We start from the raw sequence: 23715 nt of genomic DNA, 5'->3' as shown, positions 1-23715 counted from the left end.
CGTACTTCAATAGTCCTATCTCTGGTCCGCAGATCCGGAGTCAATTGTATTCTTTTGTGACTAAATACTTTTCAATCGGATCGATACGGGGAAGCTGACGTTCGCATTTAGAGTCATTTTGATTGGATGGATTGTAATCCAATTACATCGTGCATGAGATGGTGCTCTATCTGGTCGGCGGAAGATGTGCGCGTTATTTCTTTTTTTTCTGACTGACTGTCCACGACCAGATGACGTTGGTGGATATCATGGATTGGAAATAAATAGCAGCCAATCGGCACACTGATTTTTGATTTACAGGAGACGTTGCTTGTTATTCATTAGACATTTTCTTCATCCAATCGGATTCGATCATTTCGAGTTTTTCTTTCTGGTCTGAAGGTAACAGATGAGATCCAACTGAACAATTCGAATTTTGGAGTAATATGAGTGGTCAGAGTTTTACTCAAATAGGAGATGGTGATATTGAACGTACACGAGAAGGCTTCGAGTGGAAAGAATAACGCAGGTTTCTTTACAGCATGCCCAGGTCAGAGGAGATTGGTTCTGACTGTTACCAGGCCGAAATATCTTAAAGCCTAGAATTAGGGCCGCTAGTAGGGAGCTTGATTATCTATGCATGTGTTTCTTAATAATTTGAGGCTGAGTGCAAGGTCAGCTCCTCCGTTATGGCGGAAGAGTGTTGGCTCCTACAAACCGCACCTGCTCAAAGACAGCAGAGGCAAATGAGAACAAGCATTTGAAATGCAATAGGTCTCGCATTTTCGCGAGTGTAAGTTATTGGCATTGTAAATAACAATGCCTTTTATTTATTTTTTAAAAACGGAAACAAAAATAAAAGGCATTGTCATTTGCAATGCCAATAGCTCAAACTCACGTAAATGCGAGACCTATTGCATTGCAAATGCTTGTTTACTTTTCATGTTGATCTGTACTTCTCCTGTCATGTTCAAAGGTTGGCAGGTTTGTAGAAAGCGTTCCGCAGTTAACTTGCCAAATGCGAATAATTTGCAGTTTGGAAACTCTTTTATTCTGAGCGTGGTCGTTTATGGGTAACAATAGATTTAAGCGTCTGCTATAACATTTTCTGAAGGAAAAAAGTAGTTTTCTGTGAAACTGTATTGGGAATCACAGATTTTCGTGCAGAAGTGTAACCAGTGGCGGCTCCTCGAGGGAGTGCTGCGGGGATGTGAGGCGGGGCGGGGCGGGGCGGGGGAGGGGCAGGGTGGGGGTAGTAAACTCCGCCATGCGGCCGAACAGAGTTAAGTAAATAAATAAGACGAATGACATTGCGCGCTGCACATTGCACGCGCTGCATCGCCAGCGTTGCAGTGCGCGCAATGTAATTTGTTTTATTTATTTACTTAACTCCATTCGGCCATATGCCGAAGTTTACTACCCCCACCCTGCCCCTCCCCGCCCGGCCCCACTGCCCGCAGCACTCCCTTGAGGAGCCGCCACTGAGTGTAACTCCTGAGGCGCGTACTAGGATACAATGGCAACAGTGCTTAAGACGCGGGCTCTGCAGCTTTCTGAGGCTGAGTGGCCTGGAGCAGCAGTGAGGTTGTTGAACATGATGAGCATTGAGCAGGGGCTCAAGATGTACAAATTAAATGAGCAGCTCATAGAGTAGATCAAGAGTAAGACCCAACTGCATCCACGTGCCAAATGACTTTGATTACGTTATCGTCTGTGTGTCATTTATAAACAGATGGTCCATTCCAAGGGCCAATTTCTGTTTGCATTGGTGTTATGTAATGTTATGTTATGTTATGTTATTTTAATCTGTAGCGCCACGGATACTCACGAGTGTCCCGGCCTAAAAAGAGTGTCTGTTTAAGCGAAAAGATGTGTTTTCAAGTTTTTCTTGAATACTGCTGAGTCTTGAATGTTACGGAGGGCAAGGGGCCGTGCATTCCAAGCAACAGCAGCCTTGCCAACAAACTGCCACCTAGCCTCTGGTATTTGAATCAGGGAACCTGAACAAGGCAAAGGGATGAGGAGCGCAACTGTCTAGAGGGTACATAAAAAGAGAACCGTTTTTGTAGGTAGGATGGGCCGAGGCCGTGCAGAGCTTGGTGGGCCAAAACCAGTGCTTTGAACTTCACCCGTTCCACCACGGGCAGCCAATGCAAAGATCGAAAGAGATGTCGCACGCTGTTCCTGGCAGAGATGACCAAAAGAATTCTCGCTGCTGCATTTTGGACCATCTAGAGCCACGTACCACATGTTTTTGATTACCTTATCGTCTGTGCGTCATTTATAAACAGATCGTCCATTCCAAGGGACAATTTATGTTTCATTGGTGTATCACACCCAATCTTCCCCAGGGTTTTCAAGTTCTGGAAGACATGATGCAAGTAATGTCCCACTATCTCAGATTTCCGAAGGACACTGGTTTCTATATGCGTGCTTCATTTCCCCAAGTGGTGGGCACTTTTTACCTGGGCTGTGAACTCTGCTCCATTCGTAGAGTTTGCTGAGTTTTCCACACTACGCGGAGCATGCGGAATTCCCAAAAGCTCTGCTCCGTGTTGCAGAATTTTTTTCTAGCTCGCAATCGCCAATGTTAAGTTAGCAAGCACGAGCAAGAAAATCCAAATCTAGATCACCTCCCAGCGAAATTTCTCAATGCGAGCAGTGGTGATTGGTCACTACCACTCACGTTGAGAAACCTTCCGTTCGTGTTGAGGGAGCTGCCTCTCAAGTAGAACTTCTACTCGAGTGGCAGAAAAAAGCAGTGTCCTCTTGTCCTACGCGTGGCGCCATTCATGCTGATTTTGCAGTGTGGGAAAAACACTGGGCGTTAAGAATCAGTGTGAACCGTGTGGCATAATGCACTCCACCACTTGCGGAACTCCGCGTACTGCAACAGAGTTTTTTGTCACTTCACAGAGTTCCGTGTAGCGAACTCTGCAAACTCCGCCCAGGTCTAGTGCTCTTGATTGAATGCATATACACATCATCCATCCAAAAGGAAAGGAACAAATTATTTGAAACAGAAAAAATCCTCACTCCTTCAACGTGCTCATGATTACTGATGTAGATATAATTATAATGCAATGCTAAGCCAACTCTTCTGGGTCTTCTCTTGACTGATATCTCATCCAGCAACAGCATTCAGCACCCATTATAATGGACATACAGCAGGAGACCAATTAGTTGCTTGGAGAGTATGGCATGCACTTTTCCAATATGTCATGTTGAGGCATCAACATGAGTTATGGTTCTGTGGCACAGCAAGTGTTGCCTACATAGGAGAACTGATCAATTATATTGGAGAGGAGAGGGGAGAGGATGTAGCCTTCCGGCTAGAGCGGTCGACCTCGAACCTGGGAAACCGGGTTTCAGTCTCGGCAATGGCTCAACATCCTGTTATTCTAGGCAAATCACTTAATCTCCCAGTGCGTAACAAAAACAAGCATTGGCATAGCCAATAGGTCTCGCCTTTGGGGCCTTATAAGTATTTAGTTATGCAGCAGGTCCCAAAGGCTTGACCTATTGGCTATACCAATGCTTGTTGTTATATCTGTACAATAGGAAATGGTCCCAGTAAGCACTATTTGACATATAATTACTACAGAGAAAAGCTAACAACACATCAAAGAACAATACAAACAAAAATTGAACTGAGAAGTGTTATTTAATCACACCCTCATTTTCAACACATGTTATCGAAGAATACATTAATTATTATTAGCTCAATCGCTCCTCAGTGGTCAGATGTGAATCTGGGAATAAATACTTTAGTTTTCACCGGACCGTTGCGGTCCGGTGAAAACTAAAGTATTTATTGCGGTCCGGTGAAAACTAAAGTATTTATTCCCAGATTCACATCTGACCACGAGGAGCGATTGAGCTAATAATAATTAATGTATTCTTCGATAATATGTGTTGAAAATGAGGGTGTGATTAAATAACACTTCTCAGTTCAATTTCACTTGTATTGTTCTTTGATGTGTTGTTAGCTCTTCTCTGCAGATGCATGCTAGGAGAGCGCTGTGAGGGAGGGAGGCGAAATGGGAAGAGGCACTGAAAGGTGGGTCGGGTAAAGACCGTAGGGAGGCAAACAGAAGGGTAGCGAGGGGTGAAGAGTAGACAAGGAAGTGAGGTGTAGAAGAAAAAGATTCAGGAGCAGAGACAGGTAAATCAAAGCTGGAGAGGGGAGAATAAAGCAGCCATAGAACGTGAGAGGGCCAGGTAGAGAGAGGGAGAGGTGTGTCAGAGACAGGTAGAAGAAAGGGGGTGGGCAGCGCACTCCTATTGGCTAGCTAATCAAAAAAGTTTATACTGAATGATATAGGTGCTACAGCGTGATGCTCGCTGTCGATCGAGCATAAAAAATCAAGAAAAGTGGAAACAACCAACTAGTGGTTGACGCTGCGCACTGTGCTAAAGGTAACTAAGTTACAAGCAGTTAGTCTTGTTGGCCAAACATCAAAGTATACAGAAAAGTGACGTTCATAAAAACATATATTTTCAACATGTATATAGAGACAACTTCATATTACATCTTCATATGAAAAACAACATATGTACATAATAGTGATCATCTACCACTAACAATTCAAAAATGTGAGATACAACTTAATGCTTCAAGATGATCACAAGATGGTGTGTTGATGAGCCCAATGCATTTCGGGACCTAACTGTCCCTTCATCAGGGGAAATCTGTGAAGAAAGTACATATATATCATAATCAATGACAAACATTGTGTATTTCCAAGAAGAGTCTATGGTGGGGAGGTATGTGATTGATGTGTTAGGTTACACATCCCAATAGCCCAGATGTCTGATAGATAGACCTTACTTTTGCTGCTAAAAATAAAAGAAAAAGAAACATAGACACCCGATAACAAAGTTGCATGGCCAGTGAAAGTGACTCAAAAGCAAGTAGTAGGGATAAGATACAGTGCAAGAAATGAAAGGAGTGATCCAGGATAAGTGTATAGTATGATGTAATAGAATACAATGATGGCTAAATAAAGCCTCACCTCGAATATTATGTGTTTCAAAACAAAAAGGAAATTGGAATTGATGTATGTAACAAACTGCAACAGGATGAACTGAAATGTAAAAGAAAACAGAAATAAGTACAAGAATCCGTGTAAAAAAGAATGCTTAAGGAGAAAAGAGCGTTGCCCTACTTACCGACTGTGTGGTGTTAAACCAAAGAAAAAAAGCTGGAAGAGATGCAAGAAAACATCGTGTTGGAAAAAGTAGAAATATGAAATACATTATTGCGCTAGTGGAACTAAACACGAGAACAATAACTATACTCACTTAAAAATAGAAGGAGAAAGTTTGCGTGACTGGGACTTGATAAGGAAATGCGTGTCACTCAAAGAAAACACGATGGTCTGTGGTGGATACCAAACTTCAATCAAACGTGCGAAAGCAATTGTGCTCAATCCGGCGCTGAGGCAAGCACTATGAGAAATAACAGGGATAACGAATGTCAACTAAACCTGACGTCCTGTCATAACGAGTATTAAACGAATTGCTGATAAACTACTTCGCTGATGCAGATTACTTACACGAGAATGCCGCCGGCGAAGCGCAGACCGGTAAACACACTGGCGTCCTGTTGAAACAACGGGATGATCAGGTGTGAATCGCGCGCCAGTAAATAAGGTTTGAATGACGGAAAAGATGCGGAACTAATAAACAAAGAAAGGGGACTGGCGGGTAACGCCATGATTGAAAAGGTATAATACAAAACAGCAAAAAGAATAAGGATGTGAAATATCTAAAGCGAAACTGTAAAGAGGTATATAAGATAAGAAAAAGTATGTTAAAGGAATAAAATATAAACTATTGAAGAGAACCACGAAGAGACCCTGAACCACATGTAAACCATGAGACAGGTGAAGATTCAAATAATTGCCTGATCTAGGAAAGTGCATGACGCAATATTAGTATGGCAACAAAAATGTATTTGTATTATACCTTTTCAATCATGGCGTTACCCGCCAGTCCCCTTTCTTTGTTTATTAGTTCCGCATCTTTTCCGTCATTCAAACCTTATTTACTGGCGCGCGATTCACACCTGATCATCCCGTTGTTTCAACAGGACGCCAGTGTGTTTACCGGTCTGCGCTTCGCCGGCGGCATTCTCGTGTAAGTAATCTGCATCAGCGAAGTAGTTTATCAGCAATTCGTTTAATACTCGTTATGACAGGACGTCAGGTTTAGTTGACATTCGTTATCCCTGTTATTTCTCATAGTGCTTGCCTCAGCGCCGGATTGAGCACAATTGCTTTCGCACGTTTGATTGAAGTTTGGTATCCACCACAGACCATCGTGTTTTCTTTGAGTGACACGCATTTCCTTATCAAGTCCCAGTCACGCAAACTTTCTCCTTCTATTTTTAAGTGAGTATAGTTATTGTTCTCGTGTTTAGTTCCACTAGCGCAATAATGTATTTCATATTTCTACTTTTTCCAACACGATGTTTTCTTGCATCTCTTCCAGCTTTTTTTCTTTGGTTTAACACCACACAGTCGGTAAGTAGGGCAACGCTCTTTTCTCCTTAAGCATTCTTTTTTACACGGATTCTTGTACTTATTTCTGTTTTCTTTTACATTTCAGTTCATTCTGTTGCAGTTTGTTACATACATCAATTCCAATTTCCTTTTTGTTTTGAAACACATAATATTCGAGGTGAGGCTTTATTTAGCCATCATTGTATTCTATTACATCATACTATACACTTATCCTGGATCACTCCTTTCATTTCTTGCACTGTATCTTATCCCTACTTCTTGCTTTTGAGTCACTTTCACTGGCCATGCAACTTTGTTATCGGGTGTCTATGTTTCTTTTTCTTTTATTTTTAGCAGCAAAAGTAAGGTCTATCTATCAGACATCTGGGCTATTGGGATGTGTAACCTAACACATCAATCACATACCTCCCCACCATGGACTCTTCTTGGAAATACACAATGTTTGTCATTGATTATGATATATATGTACTTTCTTCACAGATTTCCCCTGATGAAGGGACAGTTAGGTCCCGAAATGCATTGGGCTCATCAACACACCATCTTGTGATCATCTTGAAGCATTAAGTTGTATCTCACATTTTTGAATTGTTAGTGGTAGATGACCACTATTATGTACATATGTTGTTTTTCATATGAAGATGTAATATGAAGTTGTCTCTATATACATGTTGAAAATATATGTTTTTATGAACGTCACTTTTCTGTATACTTTGATGTTTGGCCAACAAGACTAACTGCTTGTAACTTAGTTACCTTTAGCACAGTGCGCAGCGTCAACCACTAGTTGGTTGTTTCCACTTTTCAGAGACAGGTAGAGACAGTTGAGGAAGATGGAATAATAAATACTGAGGTAGACAGGTGAGGTAGAGGGGTGCGTTGATATAAAGGAAGTGCAGAGATGTGTCAGAGAGATGTTAATGAAGAGGAAAAGAAGTAGAGGTATTGAGAAAGGAGTAAGATACTAAAAGAAGTAAGGGGGTGAACAGAGGTAGAACGAGTGGAAGGAGAGAGAACACGTAGAAGATGAATGGCAGTGTAAAGTGAGCGATCTGGCAGTGAGTGTGAGGAGTGGGATACAGAGGGGTATGTGGCAGTGAGCGCGAGGTGCGGGGTACAGAGGGATATGTTGTAGCAGTGAGCACAAGGTGTGGGGTACAGAGGGATATGTTGTGGCAGTGAGCGCGAGGTGCGGGGTACAGAGGGATATAAGGCAGTGAGCGTGGGGAGTGGGGTACAGGGAGATATGAGGCAGTGAAACACAGGGTCGGGACGTCCTGCCAGACATGATAGGTGCATACTGGCAAATAGCTATGTTATCGACACGAGTCTGTGTACATTTTAGTGGGATCTGAAATCCGGGCTATGCTGCAACCTCATTTTTTGACTTTCGACTCCCCCAGAACTTCATTCAGAAGACCCCTTGCTCTCAGGCTACACAGTGTTAAAAGGAGGTCTTGGTGTCCAGACCTAACCACTTGTGCTTGTGGCGCGCAGCTCAAACTGGCCATTGTCATTCTGTTTGTGATAATCAGCCACAGACAGAATGACAATGGGCGGGAGGGTCTGCGAGGAGTTCTAGGCGCCCCATCAGGGAGTTGAGGCCTCTGGCAGGGAACAGCTCTGCTCCCTGCAGGACCCAGAATTACGGACAAGAGGCGTAAAAGCATGGGCGGCGGCAACGGGGGCAAGGAGTGGCGCTCCGGGGATGGCAAGCACCTTTCCTTGCCCCCCCTGCAGACGCCCATGGCTCCAGTCTATGACACTCTACGACACTCCTCTCCACTCTATGCCACTCCACAACCCTCATTATTACTCTATGCCACTCCACTCTATGGTACTATTCTCCACTCTACTCTACCCCACGACACTCTCCTTTCATCCTTAACTTTTAGCAATGCTGAACAACAGCCACACTGGGGTACAACACGGCTAACAGAAATTGTCACATCTAATAGCTCTTGCATAGGCCAGACACATAGTCAAATCCGATAGCTCTAGCATAGATAAGACCTTTGGGCTTTGCCAATGCCTGTTCTTTTACCAATTGCACAGTGCTGCTGACTTTCACATAGCCCTACACACTTTATCAGTAGCCCTGGGCCTAAATGTACTGTTTCCCCAGTTATTTGGCCATTTATAAACAGATCGTCCATTCCAAGGGACAATTTCTGTTTCATTGGTGTATCACACCCAATCTTCCCCAGGGTTTTCAAGTTCTGGAAGACATGATGCAAGTAATGTCCCACTATCTCAGATTTCCGAAGGACACTGGTTTCTATATGCGTGCTTCATTTCCCCAAGTGGTGGGCACTTTTTACCCGGGCTGTGAACTCTGCTCCATTCGTAGAGTTTGCTGAGTTTTCCACACTACGCGGAGCATGCGGAATTCCCAAAAGCTCTGCTCCGTGTTGCAGAGTTTTTTTCTAGCTCGCAATCGCCAATGTTAAGTTAGCAAGCACGAGCAAGAAAATCCAAATCTAGATCATCTCCCAGCGAAATTTCTCAATGCGAGCGGTGGTGGTTGGTCGCTACCACTCACGTTGAGAAACCTTCCGTTCGTGTTGAGGGAGCTGCCGCTCAAGTAGAACTTCTACTCCAGTGGCAGAAAAAAGCAGTGTCCTCTTGCCCTACGCGTGGCGCCATTCACGCTGATTTTGCAGTGTGGGAAAACACTGGGCGTTAAGAATCAGTGTGAACCGTGTGGCATAATGCACTCCACCACTTGCGGAACTCCGCGTACTGCGACAGAGTTTTTTGTGACTTCACAGAGTTCCGTGTAGCGAACTCTGTGAAGTGACGCCATTCATGCTGATTTTGCAGTGTGGGAAAAACACTGGGCGTTAAGAATCAGTGTGAACCGTGTGGCATAATGCACTCCACCACTTGCGGAACTCCGCGTACTGCGACAGAGTTTTTTGTCACTTCACAGAGTTCCGTGTAGCGGAACTCTGCAAACTCCGCCCAGGTCTAGTGCTCTTGATTGAATGCATATACACATCATCCATCCAAAAGGAAAGGAACAAATTATTTGAAACAGAAAAAATCCTCACTCCTTCAACGTGCTCATGATTACTGATGAAGATATAATTATAATGCAATGCTAAGCCAACTCTTCTGGGTTTTCTCCTGACTGATATCTCATCCAGCAACAGCATTCAGCACCCATTATAATGGACATACAGCAGGAGACCAATTAGTTGCTTGGAGAGTATGGCATGCACTTTTCCAATATGTCATGTTGAGGCATCAACATGAGTTATGGTTCTGTGGCACAGCAAGTGTTGCCTACATAGGAGAACTGATCAATTATATTGGAGAGGAGAGGGGAGAGGATGTAGCCTTCCGGCTAGAGCGGTCGACCTCGAACCTGGGAAACCGGGTTTCAGTCTCGGCAATGGCTCAACATCCTGTTATTCTAGTCAAATCACTTAATCTCCCAGTGCCTAACAAAAAAAACCATTGGCATAGCCAATAGGTCTCGCCTTTGGGGCCTTATAAGTATTTAGTTATGCAGCATGTCCCAAAGGCGTGACCTATTGGCTATACCAATGCTTGTTGTTATATCTGTACAATAGGAAATGTTCCCAGTAAGCACTATTTGACATATAATTACTACAGAGAAGAGCTAACAACACATCAAAGAACAATACAAACGAAAATTGAACTGAGAAGTGTTATTTAATCACACCCTCATTTTCAACACAAGTTATCGAAGAATACATTAATTATTATTAGCTCAATTGCTCCTCGGTGGTCAGATGTGAATCTGGGAATAAATACTTTAGTTTTTTACCGGACCGTTGCGGTCCGGTGAAAATTAAAGTATTTATTGCGGTCCGGTGAAAACTAAAGTATTTATTCCCAGAATCACATCTGACCACCAAGGAGCGATTGAGCTAATAATAATTAATGTATTCTTTGATAACATGTGTTGAAAATGAGGGTGTGATTAAATAACACTTCTCAGTTCAATTTCGCTTGTATTGTTCTTTGATGTGTTGTTAGCTCTTCTCTGCAGATGCATGCTAGGAGAGCGCTGTGAGGGAGGGAGGCGAAATGGGAAGAGGCACTGAAAGGTGGGTCGGGTAAAGACCGTAGGGAGGCAAACAGAAGGGTAGCGAGGGGTGAAGGGTAGACAAGGAAGTGAGGTGTAGAAGAAAAAGATTCAGGAGCAGAGACCGGTAAATCAAAGCTGGAGAGGGGAGAATAAAGCAGCCGTAGAACGTGAGAGGGCCAGGTAGAGAGAGGGAGAGGTGTGTCAGAGACAGGTAGAGACAGTTGAGGAAGATGGAATAATAAAGACTGAGGTAGACAGGTGAGGTAGAGGGGTGCGTTGATATAAAGGAAGTGCAGAGATGTGTCAGAGAGATGTTACTGAAGAGGAAAAGAAGTAGAGGTATTGAGAAAGGAGTAAGATACTAAAAGAAGTAAGGGGGTGAACAGAGGTAGAACGAGTGGAAGGGGAGAGAACACGTAGAAGATGAATGGCAGGGTAAAGTGAGCGATCAGGCAGTGAGTGTGAGGAGTGGGATACAGAGGGGTATGTGGCAGTGAGCACGAGGTGCGGGGTACAGAGGGATATGTTGTAGCAGTGAGCACAAGGTGTGGGGTACAGAGGGATATGTTGTGGCAGTGAGCGCGAGGTGCGGGGTACAGAGGGATATGTTGTGGCAGTGAGCGCGAGGTGTGGGGTACAGAGGGATATAAGACAGTGAGCGTGGGGAGTGGGGTACAGGGAGATATGAGGCTGTGAAACACAGGGTCGGGACGTCCTGCCAGACATGATAGGTGCATACTGGCAAATAGCTATGTTATCGACACGAGTCTGTGTACATTTTAGTGGGATCTGAAATCCGGGCTATGCTGCAACCTCATTTTTTGACTTTCGACTCCCCCAGAACTTCATTCAGAAGACCCCTTGCTCTCAGGCTACACAGTGTTAAAAGGAGGTCTTGGTGTCCAGACCTAACCACTCGTGCTTGTGGCGCGCAGCTCAAACTGGCCATTGTCATTCTGTTTGTGATAATCAGCCACAGACAGAATGACAATGGGCGGGAGGGTCTGCGAGGGGCTCTAAGCACCCCATCAGGGAGTTGAGGCCTCTGGCAGGGAACAGCTCTGCTCCCTGCAGGACCCGGAATTACGGACAAGAGGCGTAAAAGCATGGGCGGCGGCAGCGGGGGCAAGGAGTGGCGCTCCGGGGGTGGCAAGCGCCTTTCCTTGCCCCCCTGCAGACGCCCATGACTCCAGTCTATGACACTCTACGACACTCCTCTCCACTCTATGCCACTCCACAACCCTCATTATTACTCTATGCCACTCCACTCTATGGTACTATTCTCCACTCTACTCTACCCCACGACACTCTCCTTTCATCCTTAACTTTTAGCAATGCTGAACAACAGCCACACTGGTGTACAACACGGCTAACAGAAATTGTCACATCTAATAGCTCTTGCATAGGCCAGACACATAGTCAAATCCGATAGCTCTAGCATAGATAAGACCTTTGGGCTTTGCCAATGCCTGTTCTTTTACCAATTGCACAGTGCTGCTGACTTTCACATAGCCCTACACGCTTTCTCAGTAGCCCTGGGCCTAAATGTAATGGTTCCCCAGTTATATGGCCAGAAGAAGTTGTTCCCAAATATCAGGGCGCTCCCATGCCTTCCATAACATCTTCTCCACGAGGCTGCGGGACAGACAGACAAGGAATGACATCTGTGGGCACTGCTGAGGAGAGGGCGAACGAGTCACCCGAGCAAGGCGGCGGGTGGTTCGGCCTTGTGACCCACAGTGTTTGTATGGAAACATTTATATAGCGCTTACTACCCTACAGCAGGGCCTTCATGGGTAGCACGCTACACCGTGTGTCATCGGTGGCTTTGTGGAAAAAGAAGTGTCAGCGAGAGCACAGGGAAGAGCCAGTAAGGGTATAAGGAACTGAAAGCTGTCAGCGAGGAGGGAAGCACGCAGCTGTCAGCAGTGCCCGAGGGTATAAAGAAGAGACACCGGAAACAGACAGCTCTCGGGGCTGAGGGTACATAAAGGAGGCGGCTGTTTGTGAAGACGGTGGAAAGAAGAAGCTCTCCAAAATGAAGAAACAGAAAAGCGAGACAGCTATTTATCAGACCACAGGAAAGAGGAAGCTTTTCAAACAATCGCCACCGAGGGCTCATCATGTAAGTGACAGATGTCAACGATGACCCAGGAAAAAGAGACCTGCCAGTGTAATAGTGAATAAAGAAGAGACAGGTGTCAGTAAAGATGCGACAAATAGACAGTTGAGGGTGAATTCACAGCAAAGAGACACTTGCTATCGAGAATACAGAAGAAAAACAGACGTCATTGTGTGCGGGAGTAGGGGAAGAGACAGTTGTCAGTAAGGACACGGGAAAGAGACAGCTGATAGAGAAGCCAGGGTGGAGAGAATATGGTGTAACGGCCAGAACCGCCGACTTTGGAACTGGAGAACGAGGTTCGAGTCTCGGCGTCGGCTGTGATTCACTTCTCCATCTGCCTAAAAAAAAAAAATGAATGTGTCCTGTGTAATATCAGCGCTCATGGAAAGCGACGAATACCTTTGGGTCAAGTTCGCACTATAATTAAAAAATACTGCAAAAAAGAGGATAAATGAAAGAGAGAGGTGTAGTGTCAGTGAGCGCAGGGAAGAGACAACTGTGCGTGTGATGAGGGTAGGGAGAAAATAAACTTATCATTTGGGAATGAGTTAACTGATAGCGAACCTACAGGAAAGATACAGCTCTTAGGGAGGATACAGGAACGAGAGAGTCTTCAGTGTGCGGCGGTCAAAATTAGAGACGCCTAACAGTGAGGACACAAAAAGCCGTTAGAGTACAGAGTTCTGAAGAAGAGTGCTCTAAACGAGGACACAGAGAAGTGGGGGTGGAGGTGAAGGGATTCCTGCAGGACGCAGAAAAGACAAAGCTGTCAATGTGGGCATGACGGAAGAGACAGCTCTCTGTGAGGACACGAGCAAGAGACAGCTGATAGTGAAAGGATAAGAACAGACGCTGCTTTCAGTGAGGGCAGCTGTCATTGACAGCTTAGGAAGGGCAGCTCTTGCAGAGGGCTTAGGAAAAGACAGCTACCAGGCAGTGACAGTCTTGCAAAGAGCTGGCTTTCAGAGACGGCGTGAGAAAGAAGAGAGAAACAAGCATTGGCCGCGCGTGGCGGGAGAAGCGGGAGTTGTGTGCGCTGTGAAAGCGAAAGTGATCGCGATGACGCTCTAAAGGCGTTCCTGAGTGCTGCTGGCTGGCCTAGCGCATGGCGGCAGCGCGCGTGCATGCTCACGTGCACTCGAGCACTAGGCCAGCCAGCAGCACTTAAAAAAGCCAGATACAAAATGTTTCTCCGAGCCAGCGCATGCGCTGGGTTCAGCGAGACCTAATGAATGTGTCCATCAGTAACAAAACTAGTGCTCATGTAAAGCGCTCTGATACCCAAAATCTTTGGGTCTAGTTAGCACTAACATAGGATTCAGGGACGTTATAGCTAGAAATTAGTATTTAAAAAACCTTAGAAATTCACCGAAAAAACCCATAGGTTTCAGGGACGTTACAGTTAGTTGGACATTTCACTCGTACAAAACCAGAGAAATTTGAATGTTATAGTTAGTAGAGCTAACTATAACTCGCGCCCCCGCAATGCACTGCTGATAACGTCACATATTACATCACTCATGACATGGTCAGTGACATCACTGATGACATCACTGATGACATCTCAAATGACATCACTGATGACATCATCCAGTGAATGTGGGTTTCTGCAAAGTTTAATACTTTTTATATATGTTAATGCCAAGGTGTATTGAAGAATGAGTTGGTGTATAAGTGTGTGGGTGGAGGATTTAATAGGTGTGTGACTGACTGTATAAGTTAGTGATTAAATGTGTCTTACTGAATGCATGGGTTAGTGACTAAACTGTGTGAATGTCTGTATCAGTCTCTCAGTTGTTGTGTAAGCTGCTGTATGGGTTGATGATTAGGTACATGACTGTCTATATGGGTTACTTATTAGTTGCATGAGTATCTGTATGGGTGCCTCGGTGTTTGTGTGTGTGGTTGGGTGGGCGGTGTATGAATTTCTGCCTACATGTGTGAGTGGATAATTTACTGGGTGTATTGGTTCAATAGTGCATGTGGAAATAGCTGTATAGGTGAGTGAGTGTGTGTATCAGTGTGTTGGTGAGTGAATGTATGTCTCACTTGTATATGTGTGAGTAACTACATATGTGTAAGGCAGTATATGTGAGTGTTAGAGTATATAAATGACTATATGTGAGAGTTAGTAATTGTGAGAGTGGCTGTATAAATGAGTGTGTGCTTGTGTTAGTGATTGTATAAGAGAGTAAGTATATCTTAGCATCTGTATGAATAGGTTAGATGGTGAATGTATAACTGTATAGGTGAGTAAATGGCAGTGTTATTGATTCTTTACATGACTAGCTAAGTGTGTCGATAACTCTATGGATGAGTGACGGTATATGAGTGTTTGTATAGGTGTATGAGAACATATAATAGTGCTGTATTGATGACTGACTGCATGTATGAGTAACTGTATGGATGAATGAATGAATGTGTGTGTATAGCTAGGAATTAGTCAGTGGGTATATAGTAACTGCTATTGATTAGTCTATGGTTTCGAAAATGGTAGTCTGTATTTTAGAGTCGGTGTTAAAGGTTATATTAGGGTGTGAGGAGGTGCATCAGATTATCACTTGGATGATGTCATCAGTGATGTCATCAGTGATGTAATTTGAGATGTCATCAGTGATGTCACCAGTGATGTCACTGACCATGTCATGACTGATGTAATATGTGACATCATCAGCAGTGCATTGCGGGGCAGCAAGTTATAGTTAGCTCTACTAACTTTAACGTTCATATTTCTCTGGTTTTGTATGAGTGAAATGTCCAACTAACTATAATGTCCCTGAAACCTATGTTTTTTCTGTGAATTTCAAAGGTTTTTTAAATGCTAATTTCTAATTATAATGTTCATTAAACCTAGAGTTTTTTCAGTGATTTTAAATTATCATTCCATTCTAAACCTGGTCAAAACAGCCGATATCGCCAGATTTCCAGCAATAGCTTCCACAAAAAGAAATCGACACAAACGAGAGCAACAACTAACGCTAATAATATGCAGAGTAGTCGTTCCTATGCAAAAATAACACGAAAACACCACTTCCCGATATTTCCAACGAGCAGCCAAATCTGCGGTGCGATCCAAAAACAGGCAATAAGCTGCGTTAGCAGTAGGAATGTAACATCCTTTTACTGGTGTAAAGTAGGACGACTACCTACAGTGTGAAAGGGAGCCCAGCCCAGAATCACATCCGAAGACCAACACATGTCATAGAGCTACTGATCATGCACCTCCCACACCCAAGAAGGCCAAAAAAAACACTGCCACCACCCTCAGGACCTCCCCCGGACCCCCCCCCCCCACAACCACCGAGGCAGCGCACAACAGGAGAGCGAACCTTCCAAAAACGGCGTGGCCCCTCAGCCACGCAATAGCTGAATGTTGTGAGATGTGGCAACCAAACATGTGTGAAGGACGCAAGTCACCCACCAATAATAATGCACACAATACCAAGTGTAGCAGTGATGTGCTGGACAGACCTCACTATGCAGAGCACAAACCTCGCCATGGGTACATATACTGCTGGTGCTTGTAGTGTTGTGGACAGTGGACGCAACTATGTTACCTCAGGCAGTGGGGAAGATCTCGGTTATGTACCTGTGTCGTTCTCCACTGCAAGCGGAAGGTCAGTGGGCTGGTCCAACGTACGCCACTCCAGGGTAGAAGTGTGAATACATAGGCCGTGGCTTTGGGCGTGGTTCACTTGTGTGAAGGGCAACGCATCTGCCAGAGCGGCGGCCCTCACCCTGCCATGTGGCTGCTGCCATGACCGCAGGCCTCCTCGACACAGGCCCCCTGCGAACACAGCGGCACAGCACCGCAGAGTTATGTCTGTACACACTACTGCCTTCTATCTACACTGCGGACAGCAGGACTCACAATTCAGATGGAGTCGCAGATGATGCAGTCCAGTAGGCAAGACACATTGCTCCCAGTGTGGCCCGCCCGGACCACGCATCATCGCAGGCTGCGTACAGGCTGGTTGCTTCAGGTGCCACTAACTCACTGCACCACAAGTCATCGCCACGTAGCCTTATTAAGGAAGAATTCATTAGACAAAAGACATTGCTACCAGTGCGGCCCGCCCGGACTACGCATCATCGCAGGCTCCGCACACGCTGAATACTTCTGATGCCACTAACCTCAGTGTACCACAAGTCATGAACCCTTTACGATAGAATCTTTTGTGTATTATTTCACATCTGGTGCCCCTAACTTAGTGCAGCACAAGTCATGGACCCTTTATGATTGAATCTCTCTGTGTTATCCGATGATTTCTGTTGTACTTGTTGCCAGCACCAACCATTTCCTGAGGGCTGGCTTACACTCACCCCACATGCATCCAGCACAGACGTCACTGGACATGTGACCTTGATAATAAAAAGGGGCTGAGCGCACGTACCCGTACCCAGTTCCACAATCTATCTAACTGTGTCCGTGTGTTCATTATGTGTGCATGATGCTTCCCCTGGGCCCTGCCACATTACATTCTGCTGTGGACAGTGCTCGCAACCATGTTACCTCTGGCAGTGGGGAAACTTTGGTTATGTAACTTTGTCTCGGTCATTGTATAAGTACATAGGTTTGGTAGAGACTGGATCATTAGAGTACTGCAAGGAGAGTGTATAGTGAATGTATAAGTGCTTCGGAATTGGCGGAGTGATTGGATAAGTACAAATGTTGGTGGAGCCTAACCCCCGAGCACAAGTTTGGCTCTAATTGGCTGCCCTCCATGTACAAAAAAATGGAAATTTGGGCTTTGCATGGCCCTGTATTGCTACAGTTGCAACACTCCACTGAATGTGCAATAAACAGTCATATCCACACAGATATGTCATGTGCACGATCTTTCATGTGTGGAAATATGGATGAATGTAGGGTCAGTGATTCCACCTACCTTCCATGTTGGCCATGTTTTAGGACTTGGGTCACAGGGTGACACATTGGCGCTTTCGGCCCGGGTGGTGGCAGCACTTCAACAGGGACACCCGCATCAGTTGATTCCTCATACAGCCCAGGACAGAACCACGCCCAGAGCTCTGGTGTCATTGTTCCCAGCCTCACACACTACTTGCATACGCCAGGCCAGCCAAATCCACTTACGCATACAGGGAGGGACACCACGCTACATGGCCCAGATTTTCATTGTAGTGATCTGCTGCTCTCAGGTCTAGTTGTCAGTACATATAACTAAACAACAAGAGAGGGAGGGAAGCTACTGATCCCCCTGGACTGTATTGATCAAACAACAAAAGAGTGTATCCTGAAACAAAAATAAGCTAGCACAAAAGTACTCACTGTGTTTTAAAAGAACCCTCACTCACCAACCTAGTTGGTCACATGCTTCATCAATGGGTTCCCACCAGAGAGGCCGAGTGCCTCTCGGGTGTGCTACAAGGCCTGAATTACAGCGGAGCTGGATTTTGTGAAGTCAATGCAAGCTGTGAATGGTGTAGGGAGTGAAGTTAAAATGGTGTCGCAGTTTAATCCAAAAGTAATTTTAATGGTGGAAAACTGGACACAGTTAAAAAGGTGCAAAGGCAGGCTTAGTGCATATACAAAAGGAATATGTAGGACTTTGTATACATGGTCAAGTAATGACAGCGGGGAAAATGAAATATATTAAAGCTTATGTGAGGTATAGATTAACCTCACGACACGAGTCCTTGTGGGGGGCGGGACTTGTAGTCAAACTCTATGTAAATAAAAGAAGGGGCATTATCAAGCACGGCGTTAAAATTATCGCTGCTTTAGTGGCAGAAAAACTCTAATAGAAGCCTATGTTGACACCAGAACATGGGCTTCTATGGGAATTCTCAAGGGCATATTATCAAGCCCATTATCGCTGCTTCAGTGACAGTTTTCTGCCGCTAAAGTGGCGATAATTTTAATGCCGTTTCTTGATAATATACCCCGAAGTTTGTTAGAAGATGGTTACCCACGACAGCCTTTCTACAGAGTGGATTGCTTCGTGGGCAGCAATAATAACTTACTTAGTCAAAGCCTGCCGCCCTCTGGACACCTGCCTGTACCCTCCAGAGGACTCCGAAGATAACGCATCCTTCATCACGGAGGAATAATATAGGAAGTGTCCAGCCCGCACGGTGGTGTGTTTACGTGGGCGTGGTGACGTAGTTACGTGAAAACCACGCGTGCGTGAAAATGACTAAAACGCTGAAGCTCTTGGAAATCAACCTTACGTGTACGGCACAAAAACGCTGGAGGCTCAGCGTACATGGTTATTAAGTTACGGCGACAAAGTAATGTAAAAGTCACATGTGCGCAACAGCAATTAGAACGCTGAAGCTCATAATAATCAGTGTTAAGTATATGGCAAACAAACCGTTGTAAGCTCAGCGTGAATTCTTATATATTTCTTTCAGAAAAGTTTATTACGTCATGAGAGTGCTGATAGTCAACAGTACCTGACACACACTACCCAGATTTGAATCAAAACAATGCATGAGTCAATGTCAAAGTAGAGCTACCCTGTTTAAATAGTACTAGAGATGGTTGGACCACACTGTTTTGATAAACGAGGGATTTCTCAAAACTTTATTAGTATCGGGGTACACTACTAATACACGAGATTAAAGGGTGTAACAGTGGTGGGATTTGGTGGTACTACCCAGTCTGCTGGTATTTGGCAAGAGGACTGTAAAGAACATTTTAAAGGCATTAGGAAAAAGTGTTTACTCGTGTTAGTGATAATTGCCAATGGAGCTGTGTTAGGGTTACTAACTGAGTATATTACCTAGTGTCTAAGCACAGAACCCCAGGGGATATTATCATTAAATCCCTGTGTGTTGTTGTAAAGGCGGTAAATCCACCTCTGTTCTTTCTCAAATAGTACGTTGGCTGACCTATTCCCTGGTTTAATCTGTTCGATCACCATCCAGAGAAGGTCATTCACGGTATGGTTAGCCTGAGCAAAATGTTTGGTTAGTTTGGTGATGTTCTTTTTTGCACCGTATGTTACTCCGGTGTTCACCGATACGTTGCTTTATTTTGCAAGTAGTCATACCAACATACCTGGTACCACAGGGACAGGTTATTAGGTATACGACGTTCGACGAATTACAGTTGGTATGTGCACGTTGCGTCCAGATTTTCCCATGTTCCAGCTCAAGTGTCTTTGTTGCAGTGGTCAAATGGCAAACGCTGCATGACCCACAGGGAAAATGCCCCGTGACTTTTGGAAGACCCCAGGATTGAAGGATTGAAGGTGCATTATCATTCAAAGTTTGTCTAGGTCTAGTGTGGACAATAGCGTCCTTGATGCTCCTGGCTTTTATGAAAGAAAATAATGTTTTTTCCCAATTTCTGTTGTTGCTTTCTAAGATTCGCCAATGTTTGCAGATTGATTTAGCTACTGCATTAGATGCAGTACTGTACGTGGTGACACACGTTAGTGGAATTTACTCCATGAGTTTAGGTGTGTCTTCAAGCAATGCTTCTCTGTGTTGCTTTCTCGCCCTCTTACAGCTCCTCTTGAGGATCTTCTCAGGATAACCTCATTTTTGTAGTTTCTCAGTGAGTCCCGCTAATTGAGAGCGGTAGTCTTCCATCTTGCTATAGTTGCGCCTTATGCGGAGATACTGCCCAAAAGTGAGTTTTTCTCACAAAGGTCTGGGTTGGAAGCTAGAAAAGGCCAGGAGGTTATTCTTTGCAGTGGGTTTGTAGTGTGTCTTCGTTATCAGTCTTCCTTCTGATTTTGTTATGACCAGGTCTAGGAAGATCATCTCTTTCTTGTCATAGGAGTTGGTAAACTGAAGATTGGGGTCACGATTGTTGATCCAGTCAAAAAATTCCAAGAGTTGACTTTCAGACCCTTGCCAGATCACTAAAACGTCATCTATATATCTCTTCCAGAAAGAGATATAGGACGAAAAAGGGTTAATTGTGTCCAGAATGTGTCTTCTTTCGAAATCATGGACATAGAGTCAGTACGCCACAGTCACAGCGACTCCCTGATGGCTGGTTTACACCCACACCACACCCATCAAGCACAGGCGTCACAGGACACGTGACCCTGCCAATAAAAAGGACCAGGCGCACGTGCTCCACGCCATTTCCATTTCAGACTAAGTGCACCGGATGCACTGCGGCCGGCACAGGCACATCGCCACGGGACAGTGACTTTCGGTGCACTGAGGGAGGGGCTCTGTAAGTGCTGAGCGGGTGTGCAGCCTGCGATGATGTCCCGTCCCAGTGGTCCGGACTGGTCAGGTTTTGTGTGCCCTGCTGGACCGCAGTGTAGGCCTGAGCCATCGACCAGCGGGGGCCTACCACCACGTGGCGTGGCCTCACTGGTCACAGAGTTAGTGGCACCGCAAGGGCTGAGCGAGTGTGCAATCTGCGATGATGGCGGGTGCACTGGTATGTCCTCTGCCATGGTAAAATCAAGACGCAGCACCAAATGTGAGACCTGGTGGCCTGCAGAGTGGGGCTGCATGATGTGGAGGGTGCCCTGTCCGCGTAAAGGTGAGCTGTGAGGCCTGGGTGTGCAGGGGCGGGCAGAAACCTCTGGGCGGAGGGAGTGGATAGGGTGCAGCAGCCTGGGTGTGCAGCGGCAGGCAGACACCTCTGGGCGGTAGAAGTGGATGGGGTGCAGCAGCCTGGATGCAGAAAGGCGGGATAGCGATTTAGGCATGTGCAGTCGTATTTACTCTGCCATTACTGATTCTGTACGATGTTTCAGATGAGTGAGCTTGAGGGCTCCACTATGTCCTGACACGTGGTTGGAGACACACTGGTGGCGGAAAGGTGAGCTGTGAGGGTTTTGTCCACAGTGTGGGCACTCACAGTCCCTCTCCATCTCTTCCTTTCTCTCCCTCACACTCTTTCTCTCTATCTTACTCTCTCTCACACTGTTTCTCTCTTTCTCTCTCTCTTCCTCTCTCTCTCACTCTTCCTCTGTTTCTCTCTTCCTCTTGCTCACACTTTTTCTCTCCTCTCTCTCTTCCTCTCTCTCACTGTTTCTCCCTCTCTCTTCCTCTCTCTCTCTCACTCTTTCTCTCTGTCTTCCTCTCACTCTTTCTCTCTCTCTCCTTTGATGTACGCATGATGCACAATCTTATCTTGCTTTTTGTCTACCAGGCCTGCGGTGATGCTTGGCCATCCTGGCAATCAACACCCCCCCTGAATTGTGAGCTCGGCTTGACCGCGTGTACGCAACGGCTGAGGAGGTTACCTCTGCATGTGGTGGACCCTCTTACACAAACGTCGATGGCGGAATGTGAGCAGAGAGGCTTGTTTCCGCAGCAGCGGGCAGTCACCTCTGGGCGGTGGGAGTGGATAGTGTGCAGCAGCCTGGGTGCACAAGAGCAGGCAGACACCTCCGAGCAGTGGGAGTGGATGGGGTGCAGCAGCCTGGGTGCACAGGAACTGGCAGACACCTCTAGGCAGTGTGAGTGGATGGGGGGCAGCAGTCTGGGTGCGCAGGAACAGACAGTCACCTCCGGGCACTGGGAGTGGATGGGGTGCATCAGCCTGGGTGCACAGCAGTGGGCAGACACCTCTGGGCAGTGGGAGTGGATGGGGTACAGCAGCCTGGGTGCGCAGAGACAGGCAGGCACCTCTGGGTGGCAGGAGTCGATGGGAAGCAGCAGCCTGAGTACGCAGGGCGGAGCGCAGGGCGGACATACACCTCTGGGCGGCGGGAGTAGATGAGGTGCAGCAGCCTGGGTGCGCAGGGGCGAAACAGAGAATTACGCGAGTGCAGTTGTATGTACTCTGCCATTACTGATTCTATACTATGTTTCAGATGACTAAACTTGAGGGCTACACTATGTCCCGGCACGTGGTTGGAGACACACCGGTGGCAGAAAGGTGAGCTGTGAGGATTTTTTCCACAGTGTCAACACTCACTCTCCCTCTCCATCTCTTCCTTTCTGTCACTCACACTCTTTCTCTCTCTCATTCTCTATCTCTTCCTTTCTCTCTTTCACACTCTTTTTCTGTCTCTTCCTCTCTCTCTCGCATTCTTTTTTTCACTCTCTCTTCTTCTCTGTCTCATTCTTTCTCTCTCTCACTTCCTCTCTCTCACCCTGTTTCTCTCTTTATCTCTCTCTTCCTTGTATCTCACTCTCTCTCTCACTCTTTCTTTCTCTATCTCTTACTCTCTCTCTCACTCTTTCTTTCTCTGTCTTCCTCGCTCTCTCACTCTTTCTTTCTTTCTTTCTTTATTTCTCTCTCTCTTCCTCTCTCTCACTCTTTCTCTCTCTCTCCTTTGATGGACGCATGACGCACAATCTTATCTTTCTTTTTGTCTTGCAGGCTGTGATTCACAAATTGTCGATGGATGACACGCCATGCCTGTGCCTACTTTTATTTTGTTGCTTTGTTGAAATAAAATGTTTTATATGTAAATCCATAGATGACTGAGATTCTTTTTTGTCCAAACTCACATGCATGTTCTTAATTCTAATTGTGCAACATCAGCCAATTTGTTAAGTTCCAGATTTCCTAAGGTTGCTCTCACATTTGTTTGTGGGAGGTGGCGGTACGGGGGGGATGGCGGACAAGGGGCTGGTGGCGGGGGGTGGCGGATCAGTGTTGGGTGTCCGAGCTGCATGATCGTTGGCTCCATTGCATCTGTTGTCATTCAGGTGTGGCTCTGGGCTGGGCTCCCTGTCATGTTGCAGGTTGTAGTCGGACTTTATACAAGCTCAGAGCAGGTGTAAACTTCCTACTACTAACACACCTTATCGCCTGCTTTGTACTCTCTTCGACAATCTTGCTGGTGGTTGAGAAACTTGCGAAGTGATGTATTCGCTGCTTTTTGCACGGGTACGCCTACTCTACATCTCATTCGCAATATTTGCCGGGGTCATCCGTGACAATGCTTTTTGAGGCTGCTATCGATGGTAAACTAGTGATATGGGCTGTTTGCTCCAGCTTGTGAATGGTGCGCTAAATTTATCACCATTTTGGTTGCGATAAAGTGTCGTTAACTCGGCGATGTGTCCTTCAGAATATGCCCCTCGGTGTTTCAAAGACTTAAGAAGTACTCGAGTGCCGCGCTGTGAGCCGC

The 23715-nt window shown here is 45.7% G+C and overlaps 1 long non-coding RNA gene across 1 annotated transcript; it reads left to right on the top strand.

Annotated features, from left to right (window-relative positions):
* Positions 1 to 485: 485 nt before the first annotated feature.
* On the top strand, positions 486 to 23055 carry LOC146866673 (uncharacterized). Its single transcript, XR_014965728.1, has 4 exons — positions 486 to 529; positions 21780 to 21918; positions 22447 to 22511; positions 22959 to 23055. It is a non-coding gene; the product is annotated as an uncharacterized LOC146866673 (long non-coding RNA).
* Positions 23056 to 23715: the final 660 nt, after the last annotated feature.

This window comes from Triturus cristatus, chromosome 1_2 (assembly GCF_964204655.1).
Source record: "Triturus cristatus chromosome 1_2, aTriCri1.1, whole genome shotgun sequence".
Classification (NCBI taxonomy): domain Eukaryota; kingdom Metazoa; phylum Chordata; class Amphibia; order Caudata; family Salamandridae; genus Triturus; species Triturus cristatus.
This window is presented reverse-complemented; position numbering and strand designations above follow the sequence as displayed.